Raw genomic sequence first — 18,823 nt, forward strand, 5'->3', positions numbered from 1 at the left:
GAAGCAATGTCCTGCCCATTATAGTGAGGCCAGCAGCCTCTATACAGAAGAAATGCCCTGCCCCATTATAGTGAGGCCAGAAGCCTCTGTACAGAAGCAATGTCCTGCCCATTATAGTGAGGCCACCAGCCTCTATACAGAAGCAATGTCCCGTCCCATTATAGTGAGGCCAGCAGCCTCTATACAGAAGCAATGTCCTACCCCATTATAGTGAGGCCAGCAGCCTCTGTACAGAAGAAATTTCCTGCCCATTATAGTGAGGCCAGCAGCCTCTATACAGAAGAAATATCCTATCCCATTATAGTGAGGCCAGAAGCCTCTATACAGAAGCAATGTCCTGCCCATTATAGTGAGGCCAGCAGCCTCTATACAGAAGAAATCTCCTGTCCCATTATAGTGAGACCAGCAGCCTCTGTACAGAAGAAATGTCCTGCCCCATTACAGTGAGGCCAGCAGCCTCTATACAGAAGAAATATCCTGCCCCATTATAGTGAGGCCAGCAGCCTCTGTACAGAAGAAATATCCTGCCCCATTATAGTGAGGCCAGAAGCCTCTATACAGAAGCAATGTCCTGCCCCATTATAGTGAGGTCAGCAGCCTCTATACAGAAGAAATATCCTATCCCATTATAGTGAGGCCAGAAGCCTCTATACAGAAGCAATGTCCTGCCCATTATAGTGAGGCCACCAGCCACTGTACAGAAGCAATGTCCTGCCCCATTATAGTGAGGCCAGCAGCCACTGTACAGAAGCAATGTCCCATCTCATTATAGTGAGGCCAGCAGCCTCTATACAGAAGAAATATCCTATCCCATTATATTGATGCCCCCAGCCTCTATACAGAAGCAATGTCCCATCCCATTATAGTGAGACCAGCAGCCTCTGTACAGAAGAAATATCCTAGCCCATTATAGTAAGGCCAACAGCCTCTGTACAGAAGAAATGTCCTGTCCCATTATAAAGAGGTCAGCAGCCTCTATAAAGAACAAATCTCCTGTCCCATTGTAGTGAAGCCAGCAGCCAGTGTATAGATGAAATCTATCCCCTTATATTGAGTCCAACAGCTTCTCTAAAGAAGAACTACATCAGCACAAGAATTCCATTTAAGTTAGAGGTTTCACCTTCCACACCTTTTCCATGTTTTCACTTGCTGACAGCTTTTACTTGATGTCAGCCGCATGGACTGAAAGGAAGTGGTTTCCTATAGCATGTGCCTTCTCAGGTGTACCTAGAAAAGCCCTTATTTACTTGTAACTTACTGGGCTTTGGAGCTGCTCTTCTTACAGAGAACACGATATTGCAGCTACAGTTGTCTGCTACTGAAGTTATAATTCTTAGGCTGCCAATACACATTACATTAACACAGACAAGGTCTAGCAGATGTTGGAATAAAGGATCTGACATGTTGGATTTCAAGATCCTTTTGTCCTGCTGCGAGATGTACATCAATAACCAAAAACTCCTGTCACTGTCTATGGGATTTCTATAGATACCAAGTGGGACATTTATCATGGTAAAAAGGCGTATTCTTGTCGGAAAATGTCCAGATGCAAATAAATGTATTCGCAAATGGACGTTTTGCGAATAAATATTTGAATCTGGCCATTTTCCTCTACATACATCTCTGTTCTATGGGAGCTGTGGGGACACTTTTAAGTCGGGTGCAAAAAACACTGGACTTAATAAATGTCCCCTCGAATGTTATGCTAAGTTACTGTTGGCAGAAAACAGAATGCCGACTGAGTATGCATGGTGCTGCTTCATTCACTCAGGCAACATAGGACTCCCACCAGTCAGATACTTATGTTATATTCTGTTTTAATCTCGGAATAACACTTATAAAGAAAAGGTTTGTCAATAAAAAGAAGTAGAAAAACAAGGAAATTAAAACAAATATTCTGAAATATAACTCTAAATGTAATTATTATTATAATAAATATTTATTATTATCACTATTTGTTTCTATTTTAATTATTATTACTATAGTTATATTTTTTCTAAATAAACTTGTCTAACCTAATAAATATTCAATGGCGTAAAGTAGAAAAATGTATTCAGTAGCATTTGCATATCCAAGGCTGATATGTTAAAATAGGAAACTGACATTCGAGTCATTCTAAGGAACAGCAGGCCTCAAACAACCATGACTATATTTATTTTTACTATATTTTCCATGGCTGACCTCTTGCAGCTCCACAACTGAGCTACTGAAATGTACTTTCCACGTCTTGCAGTGATGCATTAGGTTACAAGGACGCAGAGACCAGGAAGTAGGGAGCAGAGATCAAAGTCAGAGGAAGAACTTGTTTTCCTGTCTAGATTGTTGTTGTTTCAGAGGAACCTGCTTTAAGATAATTCTTTCCAATTCCAACAGGCTTGAACCTGCACAGACTCCACCGGCATAGTACATGGGCACAGGGGTTTCTTATAGGTGAAAAGAACACATTTCACAAATTATCTGTATTTAGGAAAATCAGATCCCAGCCTGATAACTTTCGTTATTCACGTGTATATGAGGTGTGGCCAACTATTACACATCATACTTTCTCATGAATGGAGCCAACAATAAATCTGTGCAGCTTGTACAATTAAGGATTGTTCTGTAGTACATGATCATTATCATTTCCCAATCCTTTTCTAAAGGTTGCAATTGTCTTTGCATATATCATCTTCTAATTTTTTATTCTGTAAAAAAATAAAAACAACAAAGTGTAATTCTATTAAACTGGAACACAGTGTAATATGTTGACATTATATAAGAAACAAGAAGAAAAAATAATTATAATTATTGGTATAATTATAACCTAATTATAATAATTATTTTAATAGTATTTAATGAAAAGTAGAGCAGGAGATGAAACTTATACATATACACTATTATAATTCTGCCCCTGAGCATGGATATCAACTGCTTGAGAATTGGGGTGAGGGGCACATACGTGTACAGAGAGATATGTACATACATGCCTTCTAGAAACTAGTCAGATTTTGTATCAAAGCCGACATAATAATAATAATAATAATAATAATCATCATCATCACCATCACCTGTCTTCACACCTGTATTACAGGCTCTGCTGCGCGCCTCTCTAGTAGGTTCCATCAATGATACTAGACAAAGTAGCAGAGTACCGCTGCACTATTTTGTCCAATAAAATACCAGACAACATGCTAAAAACCCATCAGGCCCATTTGGATTGATGGGGTAGATCAGGCAGATAGGGTTTTTTTCATTGTTTTGCTCAAATGATGGGGCTTTATTATGGGAAATATGACGCTGGTGTGAACTCAGCTTTAGGGTCTGTTCACATATACATTGCATTGGGGCTTCCACTCAAAATAAAAAGCACAACACAGTGCCAGATTCATCATCTGACTGAACCATCATCGTGTATGTCATGTTAGCAAGAAAGATAGCACTGCAGATATTCTTCCAAGCTGATCTGACAGAACCTGTATGACAGCCTTGAATATAGATGTGAACAGAGCCTTTAAAGAAGTCGGACAAAAATTTTTAATAAAGTATCATATTGCCCCCAAAAGTTATACAAATCACCAATATACACTTATTATGGGAAATGCTTATAAAGTTCTTTTTTCCCTGCACTTACTACTGCATCAAGGCCTCACTTCCTGGATAAAATGGTGATGTCACGACCTGACTCCCAGAGCTCTGCGGGCTGTGGCTGCTGGAGAGGATGATGGCAGAGGGATGCTCAATGTCCCTCCAGTGCCCTGTGTCCCTCAGTGTCCCCCTGCCATCATCCTCTCCAGCAGCCACAGCCCGCACAGCTCTGGGAGTCAGGTCGTGACATCACCATTTTATCCAGGAAGTGAAGCCTTGATGCAGTAGTAAGTGCGGGGGAAAAAAACACTTAATGTGTTGCTCCTGTAAAATATTTTCACTGCACTTTTTACTTTAAAACTAGATGTGTTTTTTACCATGTATTTTATTCCATAAAACAAGGATTTTGCAGCTTTCTTTCTAAAACTATAAATTGTGCTATTCCTCTGTTATTCCTACAGGAAATTTATAAATAGGGGAAAATCCCTGTCTTGCCCCTTTGTTTTTAGAGAGGCCAGATAGGCCGCTGCCAGAGCAGTCCCCCTTTACAAATAGTGGACACAAGAACGTTCTGTTATGCTGAACATTCTTGTGTATCTCTGGGAGAGATAACTGACAGCCAAACAGCGCATGGCCATCTTTAAATTTTTTTTTTTTACTTGTTAGTCCTTCGCTTCACAGATTTACTATTGAAAATTTGCAACAAAAAGCTGTATTACTTACTGTGCACCTCTTTCATTATATGTTTCAGGTGCATTTTGTGCCACATGGCTTCAGTAAAAGGGAGCATACTTATGGCGTATGGCTTCAGTAATAGGAAGCATACTTATGGCATATGGCTTCAGTAAAAGGGAGCATGGCTTCAGTAAACAGCCTTTGTTCAGGTAAAACGGGGGTGGCTGAAAAGGCTCACCATGTCCCAAAATGGAACCAGAATTCTGGCACATGATTCTGGTGTAGTTTAAGCCAACTAATAGCTGGTCTTCTAGCTGTAGCACCACTACTATTCCTGACAGGCTATGCAAGTACAATGGGAATTTTAGTTTTGAAACAGCTGGTTGGCCGCAATTTACCCTCTGTTCTACAAAGACTAAAGCAACAGATTTATTTAACTGCCTTTTTGATTTATTTTTAAGGCTGCCTGGTCTCCATTTACACTAAGGGCCACATGTATCATCCGGCGAATGGATGATTTTCGGCGGAAAGTGCCGATTTGCGTCTTTTTTTAAGCAAAAATGGCGGATTTGCGAATAAAATATTCGCAAATCGGCACTTTCCGCCGAGTACGCAAGGGGGCGGAAAGGGGGCGGAAAAGGGGCGGGGAGTAGGCGGAACGGAGGGCGCGGATTTATCATCCGTTCCGCCAAAATGTACGCCGAAAACCTACTCCAGTCCTCAGCTGGCGTAGGTTTTCGGCGGTGCGCAACGGCGTGCACGGGATTTATGTAGAGGCAGTCCGCCTCTACATAAATCTCCGTAGCGCCGGAGCTGCGGGGGCATTTTTACGTCCGGCGTAAAAAACGACGGACTTAATAAATGCCTCCCTAAGGGTCCATTTACCCAGTAAGATTGTTTGACAGATTATCTGCCAAAGATTTGAAGCCAAAGCCAGGAATGGATTTGAAAAGAGGAGAAATCTCAGGCTTTCCCTTGTGACCTCATCTCTGTTTATAGTCTGCTTCTGACTTTGGCTTCAAATATTTGTCAGATAATCTGTCAGATAATCCTTCTGTGTAACTAGACCCTAAGAATTGGACAGAATTGAACTCATCTCCTTGGCTTCGTTGGCTGCAGAACCAATATAATGCCTTGAAAGTCTACCTGCTAATGAAAGGGTTTTACTGCTTCCTAGTGAAATCCCATTCATTCTCTGCACACTTTAGGAAGGTAAAGAGATTATCTGACATGCAAATGTGAATCTACGTAATCTGTTTGTTTAACAACAAAGCTGCTAAGTACTAATTATAGTGGTGATCAATGGAAGCATTCAATAGAAATGATTACTATTACATCTAGAAGAGATACTGTCACCATCCTATTGTCTGAAGATCACCGAGCAACAAGCAATAGTAACAAGTATTCACACGTGATCCTGTAACTAATGTAAGACTCTCTTCTCAGTACAGATGGGTCTATGGATGAAAACATTATTAGCTATCTATGGATATAAATATGGATACATTATCAGCTATCTATGGGTACAGACATGGTTACAGTCTTCTGAAAAAAGATGGTCATAATGCATAATATTCAGAATCTATCACATAAAAAGTGGACTGGATAAAGCCCCTATTACACGGGGCGACATAGAAGAGCAAATGACAGCCCTCGTTTGCTCCTTGTTCCCCGCTCGCTGCCCGCGCTATTGCACGCAGCGGCAGCGAGCGGGTGACAGCCGGGGATCCGTGGAGAGGTGCAGGGGGGCTGCCCGGGTGATCGCTTGATCGCCCGGGCAGCCCATAGCATATAGAAGCAGTATGCTGCCGCCGCTCCTATTCCACGGATCGATGGTAGCAAATCGCTGCTATATGAGTCATTTGTCTTTCAACATGTTGAAAGACAAACGACTACAACGATCAACTGACATCGTTCATGTCGGCTGATCGTTGTGTTCTATTACACAGGACGATTATCGGTTGTAACGGACGATAATTGTTCCGTGTAATAGGGCCTTACGAGTGGTCTTCTCAAAGAGGTGTTTTTAGAGAGAAGGGTTCACTACACCGCACAAAATCTTCCAGAGAGTAGGCATATCAATCCTGACACCACTTCTATTACAATGCTAGCACTACATATACTTATTTAAGCCACATTTAACCCCTTTAACATTCACATTTATTTACTGATCCTTCCAAAGATCACTTAATATTTTACTTTTTGTAGTAAAACGGGACAAATACAGCATTTAATCTCAATACAAAAATATCGGAAAAGAGAAATGAAAGTTAAAATGAATGAAAATAAAAACATAAGGAAAACGACTATTTGTCAGTCTGTAAAAGATGTCTGTAAAGCGCTGAAACAAACAGCCATTCAGAAATCTGGCAGAGAATCGGGTCGTTCTTTCCTTTGATTCTCTCTCTCTTCCCCTGGGGCATTAGAAGGAGTAGGGCTTATAGTTATAGAGGAGGTGCTTATCCATGCTTTGCCATCACTACGTTTGTTCCTGAGTAAGGTAGAATTTTGCTTAGTTCCCAGAATGCTTTAAGACTACTGAGTTTAAAAATGTTGCAATACTTTCCTATGCATGGATTATTGAAATAACGGTAACCTCGCTCTTCCTCTAAAGTCCTATTCAATTTGCTGAGGGCACTGCTGGTGTCAATAAATATATGGTTACCTACAGTGAACCTAATGCTGAGGGTCCAAACCCTTGTAAGTGCTCGGCTATTACCTACTGCTTACACTGATTCTTTAGCACCTCCTTTGCAGAGGAGGAAGGTTTGTGCTACAGCAAGCTTCCTCCAAGGAACAAATAAAACAGCCTATGTGTCAGCTCATTTACAATATTACATATGAAGACAAGGTACATTTTACAGGCGCAGATCCATGCCCAGCACAAGTTTCTATTTAGGAGACTGGCACCTGATTCTGAGTTTTTTACAAAGCTGAATGATTAAAGGGGTTGTGCACCAAAAATGTTTTCTTTCAAATCAAGTTATATAGATTTGCAATGTATTTCTATTAATAAAGTGTGACACATTGTCCAGTGTGACACATTGCTCTCTGCTGCCACCTCTGTCCATGTCAGGAGCTGTCCAGAGTAGAAGAGGTTTTCTATGGGGATTTGCTGCTGTTCTGGACAGTTCCTGACATGGACAGAGGTGGCAGCAGAGAACACTGTGTCAGACTGGAACGAATACACCACTTCCTGCAGGACATACAGTAGTTGATAAGTACTGAAAGACTTGAGATTTTAAAATAGAAGTAAATTACAAATCTCTGGCACTTTCTGGCACCAGTTAATTAGTATAAAAAAAAACATTTGGTGAAAAACCCCTTTAAGCCATGGCTGCATAAATAATCATTCATGTGGTCTGACACTTGCACCATTGCCTGTTTGATTGATGGTTGCCCCATGTCTTATGAAATGGAACACATTTTGTGAACAGGAATCACTGTAAACAATGCTAATATGTCTTTTTAGGTTTACCATATATTTAAATTATTTCTTTCAGCACAGTTATTTAAGATCTGCAGGAACAAGTCCATATCTATGAACTCTCCAGGGCAAAATAAATAAATGTAGATAGGATTAGATCATACAGTTGATCTTCCCACTCAGTAGACTGATCCATTCAGGAAATATTTGTCGAGGCCACACCTGAAAATGGATCAACTCTACTCCAGTCTCTATAAATGAAGACAGATTGGGGAATGCAGAGACAAAATGTCATCTGAGTTACTCTGTCTGTGCACCTACACACAAATGTAAGAACATATTACTTCATTATCCTCTAATTCCCCTCTTTTTTTGTATATGACATCTGTAATCAATGTATTATTAGTGTATGAAATCAACAGACAGTCACCCACCCAGGCACATACACTGATCAGCCATAACATTAAAGGGGAACTCTGGATAAGAAAAAATTGTTTTCTATTAAAAGTACATTAAAAGTTATATAGATGTGTCTATACAATGTATTACTGTATCTGTACAGTTCTGCCACACTGGTAGCTGATAGAAATCCAGGAAGTGAAAAAAAAAAATGGCCCCTGTGCCAATTCACATTGTCTCCTGCTCCTTCTGCTATCCCCCCCAGGAGACAAATCTTCCATGTCTCTGTCTCACAATGTGTGTGTTTGGTGATGATGCAGACAGGGGGCAGGGCGTAATGTCACAGGAGACTTGGCTGGATCCCCCAATCCCGACTGATTCACCATCTCTGACCGGCCAGAAGAAGCTGCTGCACTAATTTTACTGATTGTAATGGGTGGGGCTGTGATGATCACATGAGGGAAAGCATTGCATTCTGGAAAATGCCAAACCATGCTTTTTATGAATAAATTGCATCTTTATTCTATCTGGCAACTCTTGGATGTTTTCCTTGGGCAGCGCTGAGTAAGAAGTACCCTGTTTTTTATTTTATTTTTTTTCACTATAAACCAGGAAGAACAGAAACACAAAAAAGAGCAAAACCCCCCAAACAAATGTATTTTTGGTAGTTTCAAAACTGGGATCGACAGGTAAGTTATGCGTTATGCTTCTGCAGAAGTTTCATTTTTTTTAACCTCTACCTGGAGTGCCTCTTTAAAATCATCTGCTGAATACTGTATATGCCCCCTCATGCTGCCAAAACAGCTTTGAACTATTGTGGCCTAGATTTCACAAGACCTCTGAAGATGTCCTGTGGTATCTCACAAGACGTTAATAGCAGCAGAGGCTTTAAAGGGAATGTGTCATCTGTGAATGATCTATTCTTTGGTCAAGTTTTTATCTTAAAGCCAATGTACCACAAGTACATTGCTTTTTTGTTTTTAAGATGAACAGACCGGTGCTGGAATGCTGGTGCCATGGTCCTCTTTGTTATGTTCATCAATCATGGAACGGCCGGTGTAATGGAACGGCCGGTGTCTCTCGCCATGTGAACATGGCCTGATAATACATAATTTAGAGGACTTCTCCAGTTACTGACAACTTCCTGCCTGGTTATGTGACCTCATATACAGTACCCTGCTGAGCTAATGTCAATGTCATTAAAGATCAGGTCTCCTTCTACCTTTTTTACTAGCAGACATGAACACTGAATAGAATCATTCACACCTTCTGAAGATTTTACTGATAAACAGCACAACAGGACATAAGCCTCTGTCCACAGTATCAAAATTTTATGTCAGAGGTATTTGTTACAAGAATTCCCCGATGTACACCTCTGACAGAAGACTGACGTATGCTACTGTATAGCGTTACACTGACACATGTCTCCCATTGGCCACAATGTTCACAAAAGCTATACTGTGTGGTATACTTTCTTTGCAGCCTGTTGCTCTTTCCTATACAGTTTTAAAAGGTATCATTATGAATAGCAGCCAGGAAGGCTAAAAAGGTCACTCTCTTGGGTAAATGGGGGCTTTTTGATGTTATAAAGCTTTTCCAGTGGATTCCCCAAATGCGTTTATATAACATGACATGAACTGTGACTAAAGAAGCAAGAGACATTAGATACCCCCAGGAAAATATTTGAATACATATATATTTATATATTAATAATGGTGCACTATTAGAGCAAACAAAAGTAAATGGCAGCCTCCATCCTGTGCTTCCTCTGTCAGGAAACTACAACTCTCATGGTACACTGGCAAATAAAGCATACTTTTAGAAGAGTACATAAGACGTTTATTAAAAAGCACCATGGCCTGATTTATCGACCTGCCTGAAACCAAAACTGTCTGGTGTTGCCCATAGCAACCAATCACAGATCTGCTTTTATATCTTTATGAGCTCAAGTAAAATGAAAGTTGAGCTGTGATTGGTTGTTATGGGCAAAACTAGACAGTTTTGGTTTTAGGCAGACTGGGCCTATCTGTCTGCTCCAATATGTTTCTAGCTTAGAAAACCCCTTTAGGGTACAATCACACTTACCGGATCCGCAGCTGATTTTCTGCTGCGGATCCGCGGCGGATCCGTAGCAGATTTCATTTAAATAACTGAACACTGCATCAAATCTGCACCATCAAATCTGCTGCAGATCTGCTGCAGATCCTGTAGGTGTGAACGCACCCTTAGGCTATGTTCACACTGCGTATATGTCCGGCCGGAGATTTACGCTACTTGCGGCCGGCTACGTACGGACCGCGAACTTACGCCCGTAGTCTACTTACGCTTCCTGAGCGCCCTACGTAGCGATCTGACAGCGGTCTTTTACTTGGAAATCTTCGCCTAGCCCCGGACACCCCACAGAACCTTTTGGATGGGCACAAAAAGCTGCAAAAATGAAGAAATCACCACTACGTACGGGACCGCATGTTACGCTACGGGCGTAAGTTACGGCATTTTCGTCCGCAAACAATGGTCTGGTTAATTTTTTACGTAAGTTCGTACGTAGTGTGAACTGTGCAGCCGTACTTCGTATACTTTCCATTATACGCAAACTACGTAAGTCTCCGGCCGCTTATTCACGGAATGCGCTACGGCCAGAAACTTACGTAGTGTGAACATAGCTCAAAGAACATTTTAGCTAAGAAAGAAAAAAAACTAAAAATATAAGGCCTTGAACTTCCCTTCACACACAGCACCCGCTTCCACTGCCAGCTAGGACAATGGGAAGGTCGAATACAATTTTTTAACAACTTGACATAAACATATACACGTGTGATTTTTTAAAGGTCAAACCACTTAAAGGTTAAAAAAAAAATGAGTTTTACCTCGTTTGGCTTCAAAAACGTATCACTCTGCTCGAAATGCTAAAGCATGTAAACAGATATGGGCGGGAGGTAAACTTGTGTAGAGACAGAACAGCGAATGATAAGAGGAGTATTTTAACATTTTGGACAGAGTGAATTTTTTTTTTTTTTAATCCCCGGAAAACCCCTTGAAGCAGGAAAGGAACTGTCATGTGCTCTATGGTTGGGAACAGAATCTGCTTTGTGATAGCAGAGCTATAACTGTGAGCTCAGACTGGCTCCAGCTATCTATCTCGTGAGAAATTCTTGAGAAACCAGACACACACCCAGCATACTGTAAAACTACTGAATTTACATTTTTTCTAAACTCTTCTAGTGTAGCTATATAAAACTATGTCTAGATCACTATAACCCCCTGTACATCTTGTGATGACAAACCCCTAAGCTATAGGGGTTCGCCATCACAAGATGTAAAGAAGTATTTTGATTTCTGAGTTGTTGCCTCAATTCATAGCTTCTTCTTCTTCTACTTCTTCATGGGAGGGCTCCTAGCCACTCTGCATGTTGTGACAAAGCAGTTTCTATGGCATAAGTAGAAACTCCGTTTCATGAGAACATGGGAGTGTACTCTGAAAGTACTGAGCACATTACACACCGCCAATCTGATGGGAATTCTGCTCTCCACAGTTCGAAGGTACACTGACAGCAAGCTACCATCAGCAGAGACAATAGAAAGAGCATACTGTCAATCAAACCAACATAAAATAGAATTTCAAAGCCTGAACATGTCATGTGCGGCATAGTCTGAATGCTGCAAGAAAAGAGACCAACAACTAAAGACAGTAAAGAAATAATTCAGATTAATTTATTAATAGCGATAATCCCATGGTGGATGGCAAAGATTGCTATTAAAGGAACATTCTCATCTTATAAAGCGTTTGTTGTATGCCATTACATTAAAATCAGTGGGGGTCCGAATAAACCGACCCACCCTTAGTGGGAGGAAACGCCTGCCCTCTATGATAGGGTTCCATTGATTCTAATGGAGTCACGTCATGGAGGGGCTGGCGTTTCCTCCCACTAAGGGTGGGTCGGCCCACCTCCAGTGCTTCTGCCTGGACCTGGTGGTACAGTCACTTTAACTGTGCAGGGAACTCCAGGCAGCCCCTGGAGCAGGCATGGGGAACCTTTGGCCCTCCAGCTGTTGCAAAGCTACAGTTTTGCAACAGCTGGAGGGCCAAAGGTTCCCATCCCCGCTCTGCCCTCTGTTGCTATTCACCATAGTCCCTACAGCTCTGTTGTTGTTCAGTCCAGCCCCTAGAGCTCTGCTGTAGTTCACCCTAGCCCCTACAGCTCTGTTGCTGTTCACACCAACCCCTAGAGCTCAGTTCCTGTTTAACCCAGCCCCTAGTGCTCTGTTGCCATTTACCCTAGCCCCTACAGCTCTGCTGCAGTTCACCCCAGCCTATAGAGCTCTTTTGCAATGGTCCCCAATGACCATAAAGCAATAACATATCATAGTTATTTCGCCTCTCAAATGTATTCGTATTTAATATATTTAAAAAAAAAATGGAAAGGGAAACTACTGAGGGGGCCATAGGCCTGGAATTAGATAAGCAGCACCTAGATATTTTTAGGAAACTGCTTAGCAACAAGCGGAGTATCCAGTTGGTGACTACTTTGTATTATTATGCTCCTCAGAACACAGGCACAGTGAGTCCATTTGCTGAAGAAACAGCTGCTGCTCATACTGGTGACTAGAGTTCCAACTCCCACATTTCTTAAGGAGGAACCGGAAGGGCCTTGTTAAAATAGCCGTCATCATGGAAAGTCCATCCAACCAATCTAACCAATTAGAGTTCAGGTTACGTTTTATGAGGACACTTTACATAATAAAAGCTGAGCAGTAGTTAGGCCCCAACTGATCAGATGGGAATACTTTACACATGTGGTTTTTTCAATGACAGCACCCTTTTAAAGTCTACTACAGCATCTGACATAAGAATATCCTCCCTATGAATTATTGCCTGGTGCCAAGTACCAGCATGCGCCAGGGCTCTTGGCTCTACTACACCAACAAGGAACGAAGAAGAAATAGCAGTATCATATAGAACTCTTATTGATGACAAACAAACGTATGTGCCTGTGGCAAACATTCCAGACAGTAAGGTAACACGGAATACATTACAAATCTCTACATTTACACAGGTTCTCAACCTAAACCTATTTATAGAAAAATCTGTTTAGAGTAATATCATAGCCTGAGAGGGAGAATGACAAGACCCATGGTGTGCTGCTCTTTCCACTTTTCTGCAGTCAGCACTGTGCCAGGCCAGTTTTGACATGTCTTACAGTTGTGTTGCTAAGGATACACTGCCTAACAACCACAATATCCCCAACAAATAGTCACACATTGTAGTTTTAAATTATGCCCATTCAAGTAAATGGCAAGTCATACAACATATAGTCTCATGGTGCGTTTACACAGGCAGATTTATCTGACAGATTTTTGAAGCCAAAGCCAGAAACAGACCATAAACAGGGAGCGGGTCATAAAGGAAAGACTGAGATTTCTCCTTTTTTCAAATCCATTACTGGTTTTGGCTTCCAAAATCTGTCAGATAAATCTGCCTGTGTAAACGCATCCTCAGTGTTCACACTATGGGATTTTTCGGCTGTCATTGCTGACTGCCATCAAAAAGACGTCTGAGATTTGCTAATGACGGGCGTCTATTATGATCATGATCATTATATGTTAGAGCATATATGTTAGGGCATACTTAATATTGTAGTTTCACAGCAGCAGCTGCTGTGAAACTAAAACATATATGTAATAAGAGGAGTCCCCTGATCACGTTGAGGCTAATTTCACACTACGTGATTTAAAAAAAAAAAAAGACATAGTTGGAGACCTACATAAGACCTGTCAAAATTTGCCGAAAGTCGAAAGTAAAAGCAAACAAACAAGCTATGTAATATATCTTACAAGAGAAAACTTGCCTTCTTCTTCTCATAGCCACATTACACTGCTCAGTACTGTTGTATAATGTCATCCATGCTGCTGCTTATTCCTTAATATATCATTATGACTGGCAGTGGTCTAACCTATAGGACTTCCTTCAATCATGAACATAAGAAGGTAGCAGTTTTATAGTCCCTCTGCAAAGTGGCTCTAAAGAACAGGTCTGACTGCAGTACATTACCAGAACTGTGTTTCTTCAATTCTCCTGATCTGTGGGCATCCCTGAGACCACTATTAATAAAAAAGTAATGGCATATCCCAGCTATATGGCATCATGTTATTGGTTGGCTAAATCCCCTTAAGCAGTTGCCACTACGCCCAGATGTAACCTCAGCCATATTATACTGCTAGTTCAAGAATATAAGTGGAATGTTATTTTAAGGCATTCATGCTATTAAAACTGGGGAGTGATCTCTGAGTTTATACTGCGCACAAACACACACACTTATACACTGCACACACGCACACATACACACACACACACACACATATATATATATATATATATATAGCGCCATATAAGGCCACAAAAGAGCAAAGTAAAATGTGACAAAATACTCCACCAAGGAGCAAACTGACAAGTGAAACTGAAATTGCATAGACCATCGATACACTAGAATGCGCTGTACAACCTGCTCACGTGAGTGGTATCCAGGTAATGGTAAGTCAGGGCCAGTGTTTGCACAGGGCTTACCAGGGCAAGTGCCGGGGCCCGAAGCACCTATAGGGGCCCAGAGCTCTGATGTTCAACCACCTCACTGTAGTGCAGGGTGAGCGCTGAACATCAGAAGACACAGGAGACGGAGCAGGACCTGCACACAGAAAGAAAAGGGTGAAGGACCTAATCACATGACCTGTAGGTCCTCAATCTCACAGTATGGAGATCAGCTCAACAGAGAGGAAGCGGGAGAAGACAGCTGTCTTGTCTGCTGTGCTGTGTGTCTGTGTGTGTCAGGCAGTAATGTGTGTCAGTAACGTCTGTGTCAGTCAGTCATTTGTGTCAGTAGTGTCTGTGTCAGTCAGTAATGTCTGTGTCAGTAGGGTCTGTGTCAGTAAGTAATGTGTGTCAGTAGGGTCCGTGTCAGTCAGTAATGTGTGTCAGTAGTGTCTGTGTCAGCCAGTAATGTGTGTCATTATCAGTGGCATATGCGTCAGTCACTAATATATGTCAGTAGGGTCTGTGTCAGTCACTAATATGTGTCAGTAGGGTCTCTGTCAGTCAGTAATATGTGTCAGTAGTGTCTGTGTCAGTAGTGTCTGTGTCAGTCAGTAATGTCTTTGTCAGTAGTGTCTGTGTCAGTCAGTAATGTCTGTGTCAGTGGTGTCTGTGTCAGCCAGTAATGTGTGTCAGTGTCATTTGTGTCAGTCACTAATATGTGTCAGTAGGATCTGTGTCAGTAATGTGTGCAAGTAGGGTCTGTGTTAGTCAGTAATGTGTGTCAGTAAGGTCTGTGTCAGTCAGTGATGTATGTCAGTAGGGTCTGTGTGAGGCAGTAATGTGTGTCAGTTTCAGTGGTGTATGTGTCAGTCAGTAATGTCTGTGTCAGTGGTGTCTGTGTCAGCCAGTAATGTGTGTCAGTGTCATTTGTGTCAGTCATTAATATGTGTCAGTAGGATCTGTGTCAGTAATGTGTGCAAGTAGGGTCTGTGTTAGTCAGTAATGTGTGTCAGTAAGGTCTGTGTCAGTCAGTGATGTATGTCAGTAGGGTCTGTGTGAGGCAGTAATTTGTGTCAGTTTCAGTGGTGTATGTGTCAGTCAGTAATGTCTGTGTCAGTAAGTGTCTGTGTCAGTAAGTGTGTGTGTATAATGTGTGTTGGTGTATGTCAGTGGTGTCTCAAGTGATTGGGCTTAGTGGATGGATGAGGGGCCCATAACAGACTCCATCTGATCCCAGCAAGACAAGGAACGAGGTGTGCATAGCCAGAAGATTAGCGAATATTTAGCAAACGATTAGCAATGATTTTAGGGTCCGCTTAAAAGATGCGATCAGCGACTCGATCGACGAACATTTTTTTCAATCATTGCCTGCATGCACACTGAACGATTATTGTTTCAATTCGATTGATATAACTTTTATTCACACCATAAGGCTCCATTAACAAGGAGCAACTGGCAGTATATTATTAGATATATTGTAAGTTAATTTACAATCATGTAGAGAAAGTACAGAAACAACTTGTGACCTATGTATTCCTGCTATGTGCTCTTATGTAATGAATGATCAGCACTGCATAAACTGTATCCAGGTTTATCTATTTACTCCACTGAAGACTAAAGCCTCACATGACACAGTAAGGAGACGTTACACGGTCAACTGTATATAGGGCGTTCAGGAACATCACATGTGTGTGGTGTGTATATATATGTGTGTACGCTATGTCAGTGTATAGGGTTAGTATATGTGTAAATATTATATGTGTAGATTATTATGTGTGTGTGGGGGGTATGTATATGTATGTTTCTGTGTAAGCATTTTGTATATGGGTGTATTATATTGTGCACGTGTATGTCTGTGTATATGTGGTGTATATAGGTAATATGTATGTATGCAGGTAAATAGATGTATATATGTGTGTGTGTCTGTGTATATGTGTGTTGAATGTCTGTGTATATGTGGTGTGTATAGGTAATATGTATGTATGCAGGTTATACATGTGTCTGTGTATATGTGGTGTGTATAGGTAATATGTATGTATGCAGGTTATACATGTGTGTCTGTGGATATGTGGTGTGTATAGGTAATATGTATGTATGCAGGTTATACATGTGTCTGTGTATATGTGTGTTGTATGTCTGTGTATGTGTGGTGTGTATAGGTAATATGTATGTATGCAGGTTATACATGTGTGTCTGTGGATATGTGTGTTGTATGTATGTGTATATGTGGTGTGTATAGGTAATATGTATGTATGCAGGTTATACATGTGTGTCTGTGGATATGTGGTGTGTATAGGTAATATGTATGTATGCAGGTTATACATGTGTCTGTGGATATGTGTGTTGTATGTCTGTGTATAGGTGGTGTGTATAGGTAATATGTATGTATGCAGGTTATACATGTGTGTCTGTGGATATGTGTGTTGTATGTCTGTGTATATGTGGTGTGTATAGGTAATATGTATGTATGCAGGTTATACATGTGTGTCTGTGGATATGTGGTGTGTATAGGTAATATGTATGTATGCAGGTTATACATGTGTCTGTGGATATGTGTGTTGTATGTCTGTGTATGTGTGGTGTGTATAGGTAATATGTATGTATGCAGGTTATACATGTGTGTCTGTGGATATGTGTGTTGTATGTATGTGTATATGTGGTGTGTATAGGTAATATGTATGTATGCAGGTTATACATGTGTGTCTGTGGATATGTGGTGTGTATAGGTAATATGTATGTATGCAGGTTATACATGTGTCTGTGGATATGTGTGTTGTATGTCTGTGTATAGGTGGTGTGTATAGGTAATATGTATGTATGCAGGTTATACATGTGTGTCTGTGGATATGTGTGTTGTATGTCTGTGTATAGGTGGTGTGTATAGGTAATATGTATGTATGCAGGTTATACATGTGTGTCTGTGGATATGTGTGTTGTATGTATGTGTATATGTGGTGTGTATAGGTAATATGTATGTATGCAGGTTATACATGTGTCTGTGGATATGTGTGTTGTATGTCTGTGTATAGGTGGTGTGTATAGCAGTGTGATCCCTGCCATGGCTCTCTCCATGTTATTTCCTCAGTCTTGAGCTCAGAGCTGACACTCACCAGTCACAGGGCTGCACTCATCCCCCGGCAGGACAGTAGGACAGACAGCGGGCTCCGGGCTCTAGATCCCACGGGCTCCCCAGTGTAAATCCCAGATGTGTCCACGTCCAAGTGTATAAAGTGCAGAAGAGTGATAAGAATCCCCGGGGCTCCGGGCTCCGGTAACTTTCTGCAGTGCACACAAGTCTGGAGAACAGGGACACCCTCCACTTCCACCTATCAGCGCCGGCAGCCGGGACTTGTACACAGGGAGGAGCCTCATAAATGTCACATTGTTACAGCAGCCTAACCAGTTCAGCGTGTCTCCTGAGCTGCGTGTCTGCGAGCGGCCAGCAGGGGCGCCCAAGAGCCGACACTTGCTGAACTCTGAAGAAAACTTCAGCACTTTCCTCGTCTAACTGGTGCCGGAATGCAGAGAGACATAATCAATAAGTTATAATCAAGAGAGGAAGAGATAAGGGCAGGAGGGGTGCATCGTGTGATGGGCTTTGGCGACTCATCTACAAGCCACTATGTTTCTCTAAGAATAACAACTTTCTCAGAGAACAAGAGGACACAGCGAGAGGTTAGATGGGGGAAAGATCAGAAACAATGTGAGAAAATATTATTTTACTGAAAGAGTAGTAGATACCTGGAACAAACTTCCAGCAGAGGTGGTTGGTAAATCTACAATAACAGAATTTAAACACGCCTGGAATAAACATACATCTATCCTAAGATAATAAGAAAGAAAATACTAAAAGGGCAGACTAGATGGACCCAGTGGTCTTTTTCTGCCCACAATCTTCTATGTTTCTATGTTTCTACTCTATCGGAAAAAAGTACTAAAAAAAAAACCCGCACTCTGCAGACAGACAACGTGATGACATCATGGAAATAAGATATAACAACATGAAAGAACTTTTCTTTGAACTGGAAAAAGTCAGTAAGTCTGAAAATGGCATCAATCGGACAGTGCCCCTCTAAATGTTTATCTCTCTGAAAATACTCTACCCCATACTTTAAGATTCTAAACGTAATTAAAATTATAATAGTCAATAAAGACCGCATGGGTAACAATAACTCTAAAATTGACACAAGCATTAACAATTTAACGTCCACACACACCAGGCCACACCACTA

The 18,823-nt window shown here is 41.3% G+C and overlaps 1 protein-coding gene across 2 annotated transcripts in view; it reads right to left on the reverse strand.

Annotated features, from left to right (window-relative positions):
- RHBDF1 (rhomboid 5 homolog 1) overlaps positions 1-17,922 on the reverse strand; it is a 111,064-nt gene extending 93,142 nt beyond the window's left edge. For both annotated transcript variants that reach the window (XM_069983644.1, XM_069983643.1), the window contains exon 1: positions 17,702-17,922. The gene's annotated coding sequence lies outside the window, so the exon portion shown is untranslated. The remainder of the gene's footprint in view (positions 1-17,701) is intronic.
- Between the last annotated feature and the right edge of the window lie 901 nt (positions 17,923-18,823).

This window comes from Dendropsophus ebraccatus, chromosome 9, assembly GCF_027789765.1.
Source record: "Dendropsophus ebraccatus isolate aDenEbr1 chromosome 9, aDenEbr1.pat, whole genome shotgun sequence".
Lineage (NCBI taxonomy): Eukaryota > Metazoa > Chordata > Amphibia > Anura > Hylidae > Dendropsophus > Dendropsophus ebraccatus.